The sequence below is a fragment of the Microcaecilia unicolor genome, chromosome 9, assembly GCF_901765095.1.
Source record: "Microcaecilia unicolor chromosome 9, aMicUni1.1, whole genome shotgun sequence".
Taxonomy (NCBI): Eukaryota; Metazoa; Chordata; class Amphibia; order Gymnophiona; family Siphonopidae; genus Microcaecilia; species Microcaecilia unicolor.
Window position 1 is genome coordinate 82947636 of NC_044039.1, and position 19548 is coordinate 82967183.

The window sequence follows — 19548 nt, forward strand, 5'->3', positions numbered from 1 at the left end:
CTGGACCTTAAGGGAACTGAGCGACAGGCCTTTGTCCAGACCTTCTTGCAGGAACGTCAACACTGAAGAAATTGGAGCAGTGAAAGGAGAAAGAGAGCCTGCTTCACACCACGCTGCAAAGATACGCCAAACCCTGGCGTAAGCAGTAGAAGTAGAGCGTTTCCTCGCTCTCAGCATAGTGGCGATGACCTTGTCTGAGAAGCCCTTCTTCCTCAGACGCTGCCGCTCAATAGCCAGGCCGTAAGACCAAAGGGGGAGGGATCCTCCATCACCACGGGACCCTGATGTAACAGGCCCTGCTCCACTGGCAACCGCAGAGGATCGTCGACTGAGAGCCTGATCAAGTCCGCATACCAGGGACGTCTGGGCCAATCCGGACCCACCAGGATTATCCTGCCGGGATGCTTTGCCACCCGGTCTAGTACCCTGCCCAACATGGGCCAGGGCGGGAACACATAGAGAAGCTCTTGTGTCGGCCATTGTTGGAGAAGAGCATCTACTCCCAGGGATCGAGGGTCCCGTCCTCTGCTGAAGAAGCGCGGCACTTGGCAATTGGCCGATGACGCCATCAGATCTAGGCTCGGCTGGCCCCAGCGCTTCGTGATGTCCAAGAACGCCTGAGCAGATAGCTGCCACTCTCCGGGCTCCAAGGTATGGCGACTGAGAAAGTCCGCCTTGACATTCATGACTCCGGCAATGTGGGCCGCTGACAGCTGTTCCAGGTTCGCTTCCGCCCACTGGCATAGACTCATAGCTTCCCTGGCTAGAGGGGCGCTCTTGGTACCTCCCTGGCGGTTGACATAGGCCACAGCCGTGGCATTGTCCGACAGGACCCGTACAGGCTTGAACACCAGTACCGGGATGAACTCCAAAAGCGCCAACCGAATGGCTCTGAGTTCCAGGAGGTTGATAGACCACTTTGCCTCTGCAGGAGACCAGAGCCCCTGCGCTGTCCTTCCCAAGCAGTGGGCTCCCCAGCCCGATAACGAGGCGTCCGTCGTGACGACAATCCACTCTGGGGACACCAGAGGCATTCCCGCAGACAACTTGTCTGTCTGCATCCACCAGCTCAGCGCCTTGCGCACTGCTGGATGCAAGGGAAGACGCACAGCATAATCCTCCGACATCGGAGTCCAGCGCTGCAGCAGAGAGTGTTGTAGTGGTCTCATATGAGCCCTGGCCCAGGGCACTACTTCCATCGTGGCCGTCATAGAGCCCAACAGCTGCACATAGTCCCAAGCCCGAAGAGGAGAGGCTACTAGGAACTGGTCCACCTGAGCCTGAAGCTTTACAATCCGATTGTCTGGCAGGAACACTCTGCCCACTTGGGTGTAGAATCGAACTCCCAGATACTCCAGGGACTGAGTCGGGCGCAGCTGGCTCTTCTCCCAGTTGATGATCCATCCCAGGGAGCTCAAAAGAGCAACTACCCGGTCCACAGCTTTGCCGCACTCTGCATAAGAGGGGGCTCGGATCAACCAGTCGTCCAGATAAGGATGGACTTGTACTCCTTCCTTTCGCAGGAAGGCCGCTATGACCACCATTACCTTGGAAAAGGTCCGCGGAGCAGTAGCCAACCCGAACGGGAGGGCTCTGAACTGGAAGTGTCGGCCCAGGACTGCAAAACGCAGAAAGCGTTGATGAGGAGGCCAGATGGGAATATGCAGGTACGCTTCCTTGATGTCCAAGGATGCCAGGTACTCCCCTGCCTTCACTGCCGCTATAACAGAGCGGAGAGTCTCCATGCGAAAGTGCCGCACTTTCAAGGCCCGATTGACCCCTTTGAGGTCGAGGATAGGCCGGACCGAACCTCCTTTCTTTGGTACCACAAAGTAAATGGAGTAACGCCCCTTGCCAAGCTGACTTTCTGGCACCGGAACGACCGCACCCAGGCGGATCAGATTGTCCAAAGTCTGCTGCACTGCCACAGCTTTGACCGGAGACTTGCAGGGAGAGAGTACAAACCCGTCTCTTAAGGGTCGGCAGAACTCCAGCTTGTAGCCGTCTCTGATGACTTCCAGCACCCAAGCGTCTGAAGTTATTGTGGTCCACTCGCCCAGAAACGAGGACAGCCGTCCTCCAATCTGCACTGGGGCGTGGACCAATACCCCGTCATTGGGCACGAGACCCTGGGGGAGGACCGGAGGGAGCACCTCCGGGACGGCGGTCTCTGCGAAAGGAATGCTGCTTGGGGGAGAAATTCCTCTTAAAGGAAGTGGGGGCAGAAGCACCCGACCTGCCCGGGCGGTACCGACGGGCTTCCTGAAACCGTCCTCTGGAGGTACCGGGACGAGCACTCGCCCGAGCCCTGACCTCCGGCAACTTCTTGCCCTTAGACGTGCCGAGATCAGTCACGATTTTGTCCAGCTCGACCCCAAAGAGCAGCTTGCCTTTAAAAGGCAATCTAGCCAGGCGGGATTTTGAGGCGTGGTCAGCAGACCAATGTTTCAGCCAAAGCCACCGCCGCGCAGAGACAGTCTGAGCCATGCCTTTAGCTGAGGCTCTCAAGACATCATACAGCAAGTCTGCCAAATAGGCTAAGCCCGATTCCAGGGCTGGCCAATCATTCCTCAAGAAATGATCCGAGGGGGAAGCCCGCTGCACCATAGTCAGGCACGCCCTGGCCACATAGGAGCCGCAAACTGAGGCCTGCAAACTTAAAGCAGCCGCCTCAAAGGACGACCTTAAGGCCGCCTCCAATCTCCTGTCTTGGGCGTCCTTTAGGGCCGTGCCACCTTCCACCGGCAATGCCGTTTTCTTAGTCACCGCAGTGATTAAAGAATCCACGGTAGGCCACAGATAGGCCTCACGTTCACTCACAGCCAAAGGATAGAGGCGGGACATAGCCCTAGCCACTTTAAGGCTCGCTTCTGGGACATCCCATTGAGCCGAAATTAAGGTGTGCATGGCATCATGCACGTGGAAGGTTCTAGGCGGGCGCTTAGTCCCCAGCATAATGGCAGAGCCAACAGGGGCTGAGGGAGAGACGTCCTCCGGAGAGGATATCTTCAAAGTGTCCATGGCCTGTAACAACAGGTTGGGCAAATCCTCCGGGCGAAAAAGCCGCGCTGCAGAGGGGTCATCCGCTCCATCCGAGCGGGGATCCGTCTCCACCAAGGAATCCGCAAAGGACCGTTGGGAGACCTCAGACACGCTGCCCTCATCTACATCGGAGGAGACAAATTCCTCCAAGGCCTGGGAATCAACCCGAGGGCGTTTACCTCTGGGAACCTCAACCTCTGTACCAGAGGAGGGAGCGGGGGCAGCGTTGTGCATGAGGAAGGCCCGATGCAGCAGCAAAACAAACTCGGGGGAGAAACCCCCCAGACTGTGCACCTCCGCAGCCTGGGCAACAGCCCTAGGCGCGCTCTCAACCGGCGCTCGCAATAGCGGGGGAGAGACATGCTGCGCATCCAAAATGGCGTCCGGCGCGAAACTCCGCGAAGGAGCCGCGCGGGAAGAACGGCTCTTAACTTTAGCCGCTTCTGTGCCGTCGCCCAAATTAAGGGCGTTCATGGCATTAATGTCTCCAACCTCAAGGGCGGCCCAAGAAGAAGCCGTCCGAGCCGCGTGGCCGGCCAAGATGGCGGAGGCGAGGAGCGGGGGATGGGTGTTTATGGCGGGAAAAACCGCCACGCCGGAGGAAGGACCGGGACATGCATCGGTCGCGAAACTGTCACCCACCAAGGGCGAATCCGGCTTGAAGACCCCCGCATCCCCTCTAGAAGCGCTCGAGCGACCCGGGGAGCGACCCTTTGCGCCCTCGCCCTCCGACGCCATGAGCCACGAGGAGAAGAATCGGGGAACCCCCGCCCGCTATAAAAAGGTAAAATTACCTGCTGTCCGCTCCGAGTTGTAACGACCTGGTGTCTCAGTGAGTAGCTGCAATAGACGCTTAAATAAACGTCGAAATAAACGCCTTTAAGGCCGTTCAAAATTTTTTTTTTTTTTTTTTTTTTTTAACGGAGCCAGCGGGAGGGGGGAGAAAAGGAGGGGCCTGGCACCACCAGGTTTGCACTTGCTCAAAAGAGCCCTCAACCCCAGGCACTCAACAAAACCTAAAAATTAGGCTTGGAGGCCTAGCCAGAGCTGCTGCTGTGTGTGACCACCACCTGCTGAGATAGAGAACATACTGGGGAGTTTCCGGCAGCACATGACCACATATAGGGAGGCAAAAGTTTGCTCTCTATCTCCACCTGCTGGTAGATGGACACAACCCACCAGTCTATGGATTGATCAGCTTGATGATATGGAATTGTATTTTCTATTTAATGATTGGAATATGTCAGTTTTTAGAATGTGTATCTGTCAGGGAACTAGTTTTAGATACTGCTGGGGGCCTCACTCATTGGCCTTCAATCTCTAGCATTGCAGTGGTAAATTTCCAGCTTTGGGATGGGCTACCCTTGGCATGTTACCGGCCTGTAAGGAAACATTCTACCTCTTTTATTAATTTGGTTACTGCCAACTCTGTTGTTGTGGCAACTTCCTTATGCACAATAATCATCCTGCTACCTAAGTCCGAAGACCCTTCTGGATCCTTTATAGGTAACCTCCTGTTTGAGAAAAGTTAGGCGCCTACTCCCTCTTTAGCATCTGAGCATGTCCTCTCAAAGATCATTATGGGGCTGGAACTAATTCTGAAGTTCAACTCAGCTTACGAGTGAGTTAGCTGCGAGTTTGTCCCTTCTTTTCTCCCAGATTCTAGAATTAACGCTAGTAGATGGAACAGCCCTTGGAACCCTAACAGTGCCTCCTTTCAATGTCTTGTCGCCTCTCTACCTCTTAATTTCTAGTAACTTATGCTTCATAAAGCAGAAAAAAGCGCTACAGGACAGAAGGATCCAGCGAGCCAGCTGTTAGAGAATAAAATAAACAGAACCACTAAAAACCATCTCTTTGTCTCCTTCCTGCAAGTCTGACGGTGACGTATCGATCACGTGATTTCGTACTTCAGTATTTCTAACTGGCTTTGACTGCAAGCTTACCCTGTTACCGGGGCAACGGTCCGGAAGTGGAACGCTGCTGTCCGCGTGGTTACGTAGGTGACAGTTCAGGTTGTGTTATCCTGGCGTTTTAAAATAGAAATGTAAGTATATACTTGTAACGGGGACCGTGGATTGCAAGAGGTTATAATTGTATACAGTATATATAAGCTTTAATATCAGAACGGAAATTTTTTTTTGCCATTATGTGTCGGTTGTTGTCTTATTTCAGTATGTAGACAGAACACACAAGCATTATAGTACGACGGGTCGGATTTTGTTTTCTTTAATTAGAACAAAGAAGGAATGCAAATGGTGCACAGTTATTGAGAAGGGCTATAGCGTGTTATGTGTTATATCAAATTGACTGCCGATTGCAAAATATTTTATTAGGTGAAATTGTGATTCTAAAAGGATAGGGAAACAATAGAAAAGTATTTTTCCGTAAAGCTTTTGATGATGTTTCTGACTATAAATTAGTCTTCAGATTTATCTTCTGAACTTTTCAGTTTCTGAAAACAGTAAACAAGCAAGTGTGCAGGTTTAAACCTAAAATACAACTTTTTTTTTTTTTTTTGCATCGTGGCAAGTATCGGATTCGGTCACGTAAATGTTGAATTTCATGAAGTGACATCATAAATGTAGCTACTGATGTACAAGAATGGAATGAACTCTCAAGCTGTAAATTTTTATTTAGACTTTTAAACTTAAATTTGTGTTGTTACTCCTGTCTTTAAAGCATCTAAACTGTAGAGGCTTTGTATTCTGACTCATTAATCTTTCCATCCTTTCATGCTTTAAGGGATCATAGCTCCACTTGATCATTTCCTGTTCATATTTCTTTATTGATTTTAACAAATTTAGTACACACTAAATGATAAGATGCTTATAGGAATATAATGGTCATGTTATCATTTAGCGCATGCTAATCATTAGTGTACACTAAATCCATTAGTGCACCTTAATAAAAGGACCCAAAAATCACTATCTTTACTTCCTGTTAGGCACCTAGTCTGCGTCCATAAGGTTAAGATTACCATGGGGCTCATTTTCAAAGCACTTGGACTTACAAAGTTCCATATGGTACTATGTAACTTTGTAAGTCTAAGTGTTTTGAAAATATGCCTCCATATGGAACATTTTAAGGGAACATATGTGCATTATATGTGTTGAATTTGCTGCAGTTTCTAGTTCATGTGTAAATATGTGGCGAGAAAAGACATGGTGTAGAACAGTGGCTCCAATCTTCTTGTTTCACTGTACACCCAGCAGTAGATTCATTTTGTTGTGAAGCTGAAGCATCACCACTTTTCCTTCCCTCTCACACCATCCACTCCCTAGCACCCTTATTTTGCATACCCCCACCCCACCACACTCTTCCTGGCATTTTGTCACCTTCTTTTTCCATTCCCACCTACGTGGCATCATTATCTTTTTTTCCCTGGTATATTCACTTCCCTTTGTACCCACTAGTGTATTGTTCTCCTCTTATGATGACCTTCATGTAGGACGAGGATTTAGGAGAACAGCACTTCTTACATGCTGCTGCTGCTGCTGCTACTACTACTACTATTTAGCATTTCTATAGCGCTACAAGGCGTACACAGCGCTGCATAAACATAGAAGAAAGACAGTCCCTGCTCAAAGAGCTTACAATCTAATAGACAAAAAATAAAGTAATCAAATCAATTAATGTGTACAGGAAGGAGGAGAGGAGGGTAGGTGGAGGCGAGTGGTTACGAGTCAAAAGCAATGTTAAAGAGGTGGGCTTTCAGTCTAGATTTAAAGGTGGCCAAGGATGGGGCAAGACGTAGGGGCTCAGGAAGTTTATTCCAGGCGTAGGGTGCAGCAAGACAGAAGGCGTGAAGTCTGGAGTTGGCAGTAGTGGAGAAGGGAACAGATAAGAAGGATTTATCCATGGAGCGGAGTGCACGGGAAGGGGTGTAGGGAAGGACAAGTGTGGAGAGATACTGGGGAGCGGCAGAGTGAGTACATTTATAGGTTAGTAAAAGAAGTTTGAACAGGATGCGAAAATGGATAGGGAGCCAGTGAAGCGACTTGAGGAGAGGGGTAGTGTGAGTAAAGCGACCCTGGTGGAAGACGAGACGGGCAGCAGAGATTTGGACCGATTGGAGAGGGGAGAGGTGACTAAGTGGGAGGCCAGCAAGAAGCAGATTGCAGTAGTCTAAACGAGAGGTGACAAGGGTGTGGATGAGGGTTTTGGTAGAGTGCTCGGAAAGAAAGGGGCGGATTTTACAGATGCTGTAAAGAAAGAAACGACAAGTCTTGGTGATCTGCTGGATATGAGCAGAGAAGGAGAGAGAAGAGTCAAAGATGACCTCAAGGTTTCGAGCTGAGGAGACAGGGAGAATGAGAGAGCTATCAACAGAAATAGAAAATGGGGGGAGTGTGGAGGTGGGTTTGGGGGGGAAAAATGAGAAGCTCAGTTTTTGTCATGTTTAATTTCAGGTGGCGTTGAGACATCCAGACAGCAATGTCAGACAAGCACGCTGAAACTTTGGTTTGGATGCAAGGTGAGATATCAGGGGTAGAAAGGTAGATTTTGGAGTCATCAGCATAGAGATGGTAGAAAAAGCCATGGGATGAGATTAATGAACCAAGGGAAGAAGTGTAGATAGAAAAGAGGAGGGGACCAAGAACAGAACCCTGAGGTACGCCGACAGGCAGAGGGATAGAAGTAGAAGAGGATCCACCAGAGTGAACACTGAAGGTGCGGAGGGAGAGGTAGGAAGAGAACCAGGAAAGGACAGGGTATCGAAGAGTATGCTGTGATCGACAGTGTCAAAAGCAGCGGAAAGATCAAGAAGAATGAGGATGGAATAGAGACCTCTGGATTTAGCCAGTAATAGGTCATTGGAGACTTTAGTAAGCGCAGTTTCGGTTGAGTGGAGAGGGCGAAAACCAGATTGTAGTGGGTCAAGAATAGCATGTGAGGAGAGAAAATCAAGACAGCGGTGGTGAACAGCATGCTCAAGTAATTTGGAGAGAAAAGGGAGGAGGGAGATGGGTCGGTAATTAGAGGGACAAGTAGGGTCAAGTGAAGGCTTCTTAAGGAGAGGTGTGACCACAGCATGTTTAAAGGCAGTAGGGACAGTTGCAGTGGAAAGTGAGAGGTTGAGAATGTGACAGATAAAAGGAATAAGAGCAGGTGAGATGGCATTAAGAAGGTGGGTGGGAATGGGATCAGAGGAACAGGTGGTACATTTTGAGGAAGAAAGGAGAAGTGTAGTTTCCTCTATAGTAACTTCAGGAAAGGAGGAAAAGGAATGAGGGGAAGGAGAGAGAGGAGAACGGACTAGTGGAGGGAGTGGTGGCGAGGTAGAGAATTCAAGGTTTATCTTTTGAACCTTGTTGTGAAAGAATTCAGCAAGGGTCTGAGGAGATAATGAAGGGGGAGTTGGGGGAGGGGGCATCTTGAGGAGAGAGTTCAATGTGGTGAAGAGAAGTCGAGGGTTAGAGCCAAGAGAGTTGGTCAGTTGGATATAATAATCCTGTTTGGCGCGTAAAAGAGCAGATTGGAAGGAAGTCAGCATGAACTTAAAGTGTAACAAATCAGCAAGGGCCCGAGGTTTCCGCCAGAGGCGTTCGGCGGAGCGGGTACAGGAACGTAGGTAGCGGATATTAGAAGTCAGCCAAGGTTGGGGTTTTGTACGCCTTATAGGGCGGGTCATCAAAGGTGCAAGAGTGTCTAAGGCAGAGGATAGAGTATTGTTGTAAGAAGAAACAGCCTCGTTGACAAACGTGGATGGTGCCACAGTAGAGAGGAGGTTTGAAACATGGGAGGATAGAGATGAAGGGTCAATATCGTGAAGATTCCTAGATAAATTAGATAAGATAGGACGGGACTGGGAGGGAGGAGATTTAAGTGTGACAGTTATAAGATGGTGATCAGAGAGGGGAAGATCAGAGGCAAGGAACCTAGAGGGTGAACAGTTGGAGGAGAAGATGAGATCAAGACAGTGACCATTTTGATGAGTGGGGGAGGTGGAGCATAGTTGGAGATTAAAGGAGGATGTTAAAGCGAGTAACTTGGAAATAAGCAGACAACCTCAACACAAGGGAAAGAACGGTCATAACAACCCTACACCAATAAAGAAACGACAACTGAAAAAAATCCACTTAACACCGAACATAGAAGACCCACACCTAAAAATTCAATTGGGGTACATCAATGCCAGATCCATAGTAAATAAAGCAGCATTAATAACAACTGGATCACATCAGAAAACCTCGACCTGCTTTTCATCAACGAAACCTGGATCTATGATCAAAAGGACCCTATAATTCTAGACCTATGCCCCCCGGGATACAAAATCACTCACTGGACCAGAAAGAAAAAAAGAGGCGGAGGCCTAGCACTAATCCATCGATCACACATCACCACCGTAACCACTGCAGAGTCCATAACACCCCAACTTGAAATCGCCTCAATTAGAATTCCCCACACTAACCTGCTTAACCACCTAAACTGTGTCCTGGTTTATAGACCACCAGGTAACTGGAACGACTGCCAATCAAACTTCATGGACTTCATATCAAACACCAGTGTAACCAGCCCCAACATACTAGTATTGGGAGACATCAGTCTCCATCTAGAAGACCCAAACTCCACCAATGCATGCGAATGCAAGGAACTCCTCCATTTATGGGACTTTAAATGGCCAGACATTCAAACAACCCATGTCAAGGGACATACACTCGACCCCCATCTCACACAAACTGTCCACAGACCAGAACCTAATAATATCAGACTTCAAATGGACAAACATGGTCAGACCACTTCAAACTAAACCTATCTCTACTTTGGCGGAAAAAGGGCTCATATCAGGGGTGCGTAGCTACGGGTGGGCCTGGGTGGGCCCAGGCCCACCCATTCTTGGCTCAGGCCCACCCAGTCCTAGTCTGCGAGCCACTCGCAGCTCTGATGTTATTTTTTTCTTACCCGCAGCGGCGAACGGGCGGCACTAAAAGCAGCAAGCAACCAGGCTCGTCGACTCCGTCCTTCCTTCGCTTCCTGCCCTCTCAGCGTCCCGCCCACTCGAAAGGAAATGACATCAGAGGAAGGCGGGACGCACGCAGAGAGGACAGGAAGCGAAGGAAGGACGGAGTCGACGAGCCTGGTTGCTTGCTGCTTTTAGGGCCGCCCGTTCGCCGCTGCGACTTGGGGAGTGGAGTGGAAGTGAGCCAGCAGCCTATCTATTCCACTCCCCTGCGCAGCCGTTGCCGAGGCAAGTTAAAGCAGGCAAACCTGTGAGCTGCTGCAAGCTGCATCCACGTTGTCGTTGTTTGAGACAGACAGATGGTGTATAAAAGGATGCCGCCACTTTTGTAGAGAACGCCAGACGAATTTCATATTTAATATAAACAGTTTATTTACAATTGTTCTGAATAGCTCAATGGGCTATTGCAGGAAGCATTTCTTGATAAGCAATATACAAGTCAGAATGAATGATCAAAACAAAGCAATGTAAAGCAAAGAAATCAGAATGCTATATACAGAGAGAGAAATCTATATACAGACAAAGAAAAATTCAAAATGCTTACTTATTTCTTTGTTCCACTCTCCTTATAATCTTCTCCTGATATCACGTGCTTGCAGGCTGTACCATACCATAAATCCTACAGCAGAACATATGCTGCATCTGGTTCCCATTATCCCACAGACTTTCTGGAGCCTGCCTTTGGCTGATGTGGGCCTCATGTCTCAGGAGATTTAGTTTAGTGTTGAAACAGCTTGTTCTGCATGATCTTTGAAGCTTTCCACTTCTATCCTTTTATGCTTTTATTCAACATTTTTATGCTTTTATTCAACATCCTCCCTTTGAGGACTGATATTCCAGGCCTCAACACATCTGTTTCAGCTCCAGTCTGTTTCCTTACCTCCCTTCTAAATCTCCTCCCCCTTGTTATTTATGATATGCTGTGCCTGCAAGCTCTGCCTTTTCATCATCTTTATCATACATCTTTCAATATTTCTGCTGACATTTTAAAGTTCTATTCATTCTTGATTTCAGTTACCATTATCATTTTAAAAGCATCCTGGCACATCTTTGCAAACATGCTAATACATGTTACATTAAACAGATTCAATTGTACTAGGGTACAAAATTTATATTTCTTTTGAATACAGACAGTGAGTTTCATCAAAGGGAAGTACACTGTCATTCTTATGTTTCATATAAGAACAATTATAAGGATAATGCCCAATTGCATTAGTTAATGTGGCATTAAAAATTACACAAATTAAAAGCATAACATTCATTGAATCAGTTGTTACAACATTCTGCGTGTAAGTGCACTTTATCGGGGGAATGTGTTCAGTTGTCATACTATTAATCAGACACCAACATGATGTCTGTGGGCACTTGTCCATAAGCAATATAAATAGTCTCATTTGTCCAATGAAGGTTTTCATCATCCCTTACACAGGTATTATTGGGATCACAGTCATGGTGCCCACTCAATTTTATCATTGTAGTCCCATACATCATAGCTGGCAAGGACAAGGATGTGGGCACATATGATACAATTAGTCAAATTCAACATCTTGGCCGCTGTAACAAGTCTATCCTCATATGTGCTCATTGTCCACTCTGCTGAGATTAATAAACAGTCCAATACCATCATGTTTATTCTTTGTCCACTTCAATATTATTAGTTCGTCGAATATCTGATAAGTGTATCCAAGAAGTATGACCTTCCAGACGGGCAGCAGTCTGAGTAAGGGCCGTGATAGCAAAAGGTCCTACATACACAGGATCCTTCCATGTTTTATGTGTAAAGTTCTTTCGTAGTACTAAATCACCTACTTTAAAAGCACAAACATCATTAGTAGTCCCTGCCTGTGATGCTACATTTGTTCGGATCATATCACTTGTCAGGTTCAACATCGGTTGTAGCTTTTGCCAGTACTGAGTTGTGCTATCAGTACTTGCTGTCTGCATCGGGAAGAAATGACGTCCTGTCTGAATTTGGAATGGGGACAATTTTGTACGCCCATTAGGTTGGGCCCGTATTGTCATTAATGCTAATGGCAATACATCAAGCCATGTATATAATTTTCCCACCATTTCTTTATTGAGAGATTTTAGTAAGACTCTCAATTTTGTTTTTAAAATGCCATTGTAGCGCTCCACCAAACCATTGGAGGTGGGGCGATACACTGATACTTTCCTGTGTGTTAAACCCATAATCGTTTCCATTTCTTTCAAAACACTGTTATTAAAATGTGTCCCGTTATCAGAAATTATTCTAGACGGACACCCATGTCTTGGCATAATATGAGTTACCAGGCATTGTACCACTTCATGTGCTGTCTCCCTTTTACATGGAAATGCTTCTATCCACCTTGAAAAAGCATCCACCCAAACTAACAAATACCTTTTTCCCTGCACTGGAACAATCATATCAGTGAAATCCATATACCATTCTTTTGCTGGGCCTTCTGGTATTGGAAGTGTCCCAGGTGATATTTTAGGACCTCGTTTAGGTATGTTAATATTGCATACCATGCAATTTTGCACAACCTGTTGAATCAGGTTATCAATTTTTAAAGTCCAAAATCTTTGCTCAAATTGTTGCCTCATTGTTTCTCTGTTCCAATGCATGGTTGCATGCCACCCAATCAATACCTTAATCGCCTGGCTCATTGGCATACAAGGTAATCCTTCTTCTGCATTAAACCATTCACTTCCCAATTTCATACATCCTCTCTTCAACCATTTTTCACTTTCCTGTCCCTCTGGCTGCCACATTTCAATCTTATCTACATTCGTAAGTGGCCCTTCCTGTGTCTGTCTAGTATTATACAAAATCTTTTCACTTTGCTTAACCACCTCCGTTGCTGCTGCATCAGCCATTGCATTACCTAGTGCCTCAAAGGTTGGCCTTTCAGTGTGGGCCGGGGTCCACACAACTGCAGTTTTTCTACCTTCACGTTCCCTTCTTGCCAAAATTTCAAACAGCAATTTCCAATATGTGTAATGTTGTAGATTTTTACCTGCACTGGTTATCATCCCCCTACGCTGCCATTTTAATATATGATACTGTAGTGAACTTGCAACGTAACCACTATCAGTATATATAGTGACATTTTGAGTCATATCAGTGTGTTGTAAGGCCGTAATAACGGCTAAAAGTTCAGCATGCTGTGCAGTCTGATCAGGAGGGGTTTTATATTGTACTTGCATTATCTTTCTTAGATTCTCATCTACCTGCACGCAGGCAAAGCCTGCAACAGTCCTTTCACAAGCTCCATCTGTAAACCATATTAATCCATCAGATAAGGGTTCAAAAGTAAGACAGTGAAATGTAGTGATTTCTATAGTATCGATCTCACCCTTTTGATCGACAGGAAAAAGCAGATCTATCTTATTTCTCTGTTCTTTAGTTAATGGTATTATTCTTATATCTTGTCCTAAAAGTACTGCTTGATATTTTCCAAATCTAGTGGCTGTCAATGCTGTTTGGCTAGGGCTCAACAGCGTTTTAATCGTGTGGTTGGTATGTATTACAATAGGAGCAAAAGGCATTTGTGCTCTCCATTTGCCTACTGCAGCCACTATAGCTGTCAGTAACTTTGGTATTTCTTTCATTCCCTTTTCCACATGATTAAAAGAGCCTGACAAAAAAGCTACTGGTGCATTTACTTCATTATTTTGATTAATCATAGCTGCCCAACTGTTTCCCATGTCTTTTACCCACAAATGCACAGGTGATTGGATATCTATTACTGCTAAAGGTCCTGGAGATAACAAATCCCTCACAATCTTAGCCAGTACCATCTTATCCTGCTCTTCCAATACAATCAGAGTATTCTTTGGTGTGGCTGCGGGCAGTTTCAAATGTTTATAAAGTCTCATTACTTTTTGTGTATAATTTGGTATCCATTGTCTGCAGTAATTTAACATTCCCAAAACAGCACGTAACTGGGTAACTGTTTGCGGTACCGGAGTCTCATTTAAAATAGATATAACTTCCGGTATAATGACCTTATGTTCTGCTGAAACATTTTGTCCTAAAAAGGTGACAGTAGACTGAGCTATAACACATTTTTCCTTGTTACATTTATATCCTAACTCTCCTAATAACAAAAATAATTTTCTAGTCCATTCTAGACATTCTGTTTCAGTCTCAGCAGACAGTAGAATATCATCTACATAGACAAACAATGACACCGTGTCAGGCAATTGACTCCTGAAATCCTTTAAATCCATCATTAGTTGTTTTGAGAATACCGATGGACTATCAGTAAAGCCTTGAGGCATCCTAGTCCACCTGTATGCCTCATTCTGTACTATAAATGACGTCAAATCCCTAGACTCTGGATGAAGAGGTATTGAAAAGAATGCATTAGACAAGTCAATAACAGTGTTATATGCATATATATTCTGGGTATGCAAAAGAGTAGCAGGATTTGCACAAATCGGAAATTGATTTTTTGTAACCTCATTTAGCTCTCTTAAATCATGTACTATCCTTACATTGTTTTCCCCTTTCGGGACAGGAAACAATGGGGTATTATACGGGGATACTGAAGGTTCAATAATACCACATTTCAATAATTTACCAATGTGTTCCAGGGTTTTGGATACTAATTTAGGTCGTATGGGGTAAGGGTCTTGCTTCGGCCCCTTTGCCCCTTCTATTAATTCTATCTTATGGGGTTTTGCATTTACGGCTAGTCCATATGGTGAATCACTTGTACTCCAAATATGTTGCGGTAATTCTTCCATAACCCTTACTTTATTTTCATTATTCAACTGCTGGACCATGGTGAGCAAACTTGGTATTTCTTTATTTCCAAAATCTAAACACAATCCTAATTGAGACAATAAGTCTCTACCACACAAATTTACTGGGCAATCAGGTGCCACTAAGAAGGGTACCACAGCCTCCCTTGAACCGTGCGGTTGGCATTCCAATCGCACCAGAGTTGGTTCTGTTAGCCTTTTTCTTTGTTCTATCCCCGTAAATCCCACTGTTGTTCTATACTGATTTGAAAGCTTAACTCCCTGCGGTTTTGCACATAACACAGAGGTACTCGCCCCTGTATCTATCAAAAATCTCACAGGAGTTCCATATTTTCCAATTGTCAATGTAATAAAGGGCTCCCTTGTGTCTAACCTGAAAATCATTCCCTCCTCCTGACACGGGTTTGCTTCCAGTCAATAGCATTGGTCTGGAATATTCTGCCAAGTTGGAAAGGCATTTACAGTGCCCAGTCTCTGTACTGCAGCCCCTGGTCCCTGTGATTGCGTCGCCGGCTGCTGTATTGCAGTCTGCGGGGCACTCGCAGGCATCCCTACTACTTGTGGCATTAATCCTTGCTGCGTCTGCATTTGTACTTGGGGCATTCCTGCATTCTGATAACATTCTGAAGCATAGTGACCATATTGCTGACAAATCATATTGTTCAGATGTTATTAAAGATTTTAAATCACCTCTTTCCCCTATTAGCCCTACACACAAAACTAGCTAGGACTGTGACTAATTCAAACCAGATGATCTCTTAACACTGCAGGAATCTCACTTAAAAAAGAGTCAAACAAAGTTAAATTGCAAAGACATTCCACATAGAGAACTAGAAACAGAATAACACATATTTTAAAATAAACAGAGATCACCTTATAAGACAAAATCAAACTTATTTAAATCTAATCTAAAACAATCTTTTAAAAGGAACAAAACAAAATTTCAGTTCTTCCTGACCTTTCTAACCTTTAGCTTAGCAACAGCCAGACACCGAGAAATCAAAAACAGATGACATTCCTCAACCTTCAGGCTGAACCAAAGGCTGCTTTTTTTTTTCTACATCTGCATGAAAAAGATCTGCTGCTACAGAAAATAAATTCCAAATTGTAAGATGCTTCTCTAAGCTTTTCTTCTGCCTAGTTTTATTTTTATTTTCTTGTAAGTAGCTCAGGAGAGATAATAATTTTGGACGATCAAACGACCCATCCTGAGACCAGCTCAAAACAGAATCTTTTGCATCATATTTGACCCATTTGTCATGTATTTTTTCAATCTGTTTTTTTTCTAATGGGAATAATTCTATGACATGCTGCAAAGGGGAGCATTTTTTTGAACTATCTAAATCTAAATACATAGCATATACAGGAGGCTTTTCTTTCTTATCTGCCCCTTTCCCTTTCATTTTATTCTGACTATTACAATTTCTCCTATAGAGCCACAACCTACAAAAATATACTACTGCACCTAAACCAAGAAAATATACAAAACAGAAAACTACAAAACTAAACAAATATACCAGTAATAAGGCCACAGTGTAAGCTTACTCACACGTCTTCTTATTTCTCTTTTTAGCAAGCTCAGGAGTCACCCGTATGTCCACTTCAATAGTTTGATCAATCCCACATCAGTGGAGCACAGAAATCATCAGGTTTAAACAACGCTTGCTTTGCTTTCAATCCTGTAAAAAACTTCATTAACAACAAACACTTAATTTGTCCTTCGTCTCGCCTTCTCTTTTCCGTGTGCGGCCTACTCCTGGCTGGCTCGCCACTTTTGTATAAAAGGATGCCACCACTTTTGTAGAGAACGCCAGACGAATTTCATATTTAATATAAACAGTTTATTTACAATTGTTCTGAATAGCTCAATGGGCTATTGCAGGAAGCATTTCTTGATAAGCAATATACAAGTCAGAATGAATGATCAAAACAAAGCAATGTAAAGCAAAGAAATCAGAATGCTATATACAGAGAGAGAAATCTATATACAGACAAAGAAAAATTCAAAATGCTTACTTATTTCTTTGTTCCACTCTCCTTATAATCTTCTCCTGATATCACGTGCTTGCAGGCTGTACCATACCATAAATCCTACAGCAGAACATATGCTGCATCTGGTTCCCATTATCCCACAGACTTTCTGGAGCCTGCCTTTGGCTGATGTGGGCCTCATGTCTCAGGAGATTTAGTTTAGTGTTGAAACAGCTTGTTCTGCATGATCTTTGAAGCTTTCCACTTCTATCCTTTTATGCTTTTATTCAACATTTTTATGCTTTTATTCAACAATGGGAGATGCTGTGAAGGGTGAGAGAGGGGGAGGGAGATGCTGGATAGAATGGGGAAGGGGATGGATAGAAACAGGATGGGCAGGGGAGAGGAGAATTGCTGGACAACAGGGATTGCTAGAGGGGACAGGGGAGAGAGGAAATTTGCTGAAGATGGATGGAGGAGAAGGCAGGGGAATGGAGAGTTGCTGGACATGGAGTGGAGGGCAGGGGAAGGAGAATTGCTGGGCATGGATGGAGGGGAAAGGGGAGAGAGGAAATTTGCTGGAGTTGGATGGATGGAGGAGAGGGCAGAAGAGAGGAAATTTGCTGGATATGGATGGATGGAGGAGAGGGCAGGAGAGAATGGAGAGTTGCTGGACATGGATGGATGGAGGGGAGGGCAGGGGAAAGGAAAGAGGAGACTTGCTGAACATGGATGGATGAATGGAGGGGGCAGGGGACAGAGGACATTTGCTGGATATGGGTGGATGGAGGAGAGGGCAGGGGAGAATGGAGAGTTGCTGGATGGAGGGAGGGGAAAGAAGTCAGGGAGGAGATGCGCATGGATGGAGGGGAGGGAAGAGAGGAGAAATGCTGGACGTGGATGGAGTGGAGGGCAGGGAAGAGAGGAAAAATGTTGGACAAGGATGGAGGGAAGGAAAGACAAAGGAAGGAGAAGCTCATGGATGGAGGAGAGGGAAGACAGAGGAAGTAGATGCACATGGATGGAGGGGAGTGAGGAGAAATGCTGGACATGGATGGAGGGAAAACTGCTGAGTTGAGGAAGGATAGGGACAGGGGTACAGATGGTAGACAGGACACATAAGGACACAAGAGGATGGTGGACATGGTGAGAGAAAAAATATCAGATGGAAAGAAGACACTGCATGAAACAGAAGACACTGGGACCAAAGCCAATAGATCAGACAACAAAGGTAGAAAAAAGTATTTTATTCAGAATTTATTAATTGGAATATGTCAGCTTTTGGAAATGTACATCTGTGATATTTTGCATGTAGGTTTCAATTTTTCTGGTATTGCTGCATGCTAAGTCTAACTTCTTGAGTTAACTTTCCAGTTCAGTATTTTGCCTTCATATTTTTTGATTTCTAGTTCCTTGTGTCATGTGTTGTTCATGTGTGATCAAGGTGCAGTATTCTGATTGCGTGTAGTATTTGCAGCCCCTTTTGTTTTGCTTTTTTTTTTCACGAGGTAGTGTATTGGTGTTTTAGAGCCTAGTGTAATTACAGTTCTGCCTTTTGAAGCATAAGGTTGTAGCTCGTCCTGTACTTGGAATTAGTGCTGTTATGGTTTAGTAAGGATATGAGTGTGTTTTTGCACAAGTTTGTGTATAGCATTTTGCAGTGGAGCGATTGTGGGATAATGTAATTATATTTAAAAATATCAATTTTTCCATTAAGTATGTATGTGGTTATACTGATGCAGGGCAGCTTTTGGGCAGACTACTTAGAAATCCATCATCAAGTGAATTCTAAGGCATTATTTTGTAGGATCCCAAGAGACACTGCTCATACTTATATAGACAGTGCGTGCCCACCCAAAATCTCAGGTCTGGCTACGCCACTGGCTCATATAGTATACAACAACACACATCCTACAGCACAAGAGGCCAAATAGACTCGGAAATATTCTGGCAACAAATATACAATAATGAATGGACTGCACAAACGGACTCCACACATTATCTTTTGGACTGGGATAAAAGATGCAAAAACATATTAGATGAATTAGCACCCTTACAAACAAGAACCTCACGTAGGCACAACCCAATACCATGGTACAACGAAGAATTAAAAAAACTAAAAACACAATCCAGGAAACACAATCCAGGAAAAAAATAAAAGATGCACAAACACTCACTGCATGGAAACGTAATCAAAGAAAATACAAATACGCAACAAGACAAGCCAAAAGGCAATACTACAAAACCAAATTAGGGCCTGACTACAAAGATACGAAAAAACTATACCAAATCGTAAGCAAACTACTAGACACTACCATAGTCACCACAACCAAGACAGACATCCCACCTGCAGACAAACTTGCCAAATACTTCAATGAAAAAATTGTAAACCTTCGCAATACGATACCTCAGAGCACCACTGACATTGGAAATTTCATCGACTGTTTGGACCCAGTCCATGGCGAATACCCAGCAGACAGATTCTGGACAAGCTTCCTTCCACTCACGGCGGAAGCAGTCAACCAAGCGATTAACAGGTTCGCCAAGACACATTGTAAGTTGGATATCTGCCCTAGTTACCTATTAAAATCCACTCCCAATCAAAGAACATATTGCATTCAAAATCTGCACCCTGGTTCATATAATCATCTATGGGGAAGCCCCGGGATACATGACAGACCTTATAGACCTACCAACCAGAAACACATCAAGATCAACACGAACATACCTAAATCTCCATCACCCAAGCTGCAAAGGTCTCAAATACAAATCAGCCTAAGTACACAGCTATGGAACGCAATACCAAACGCCGTGAGAAC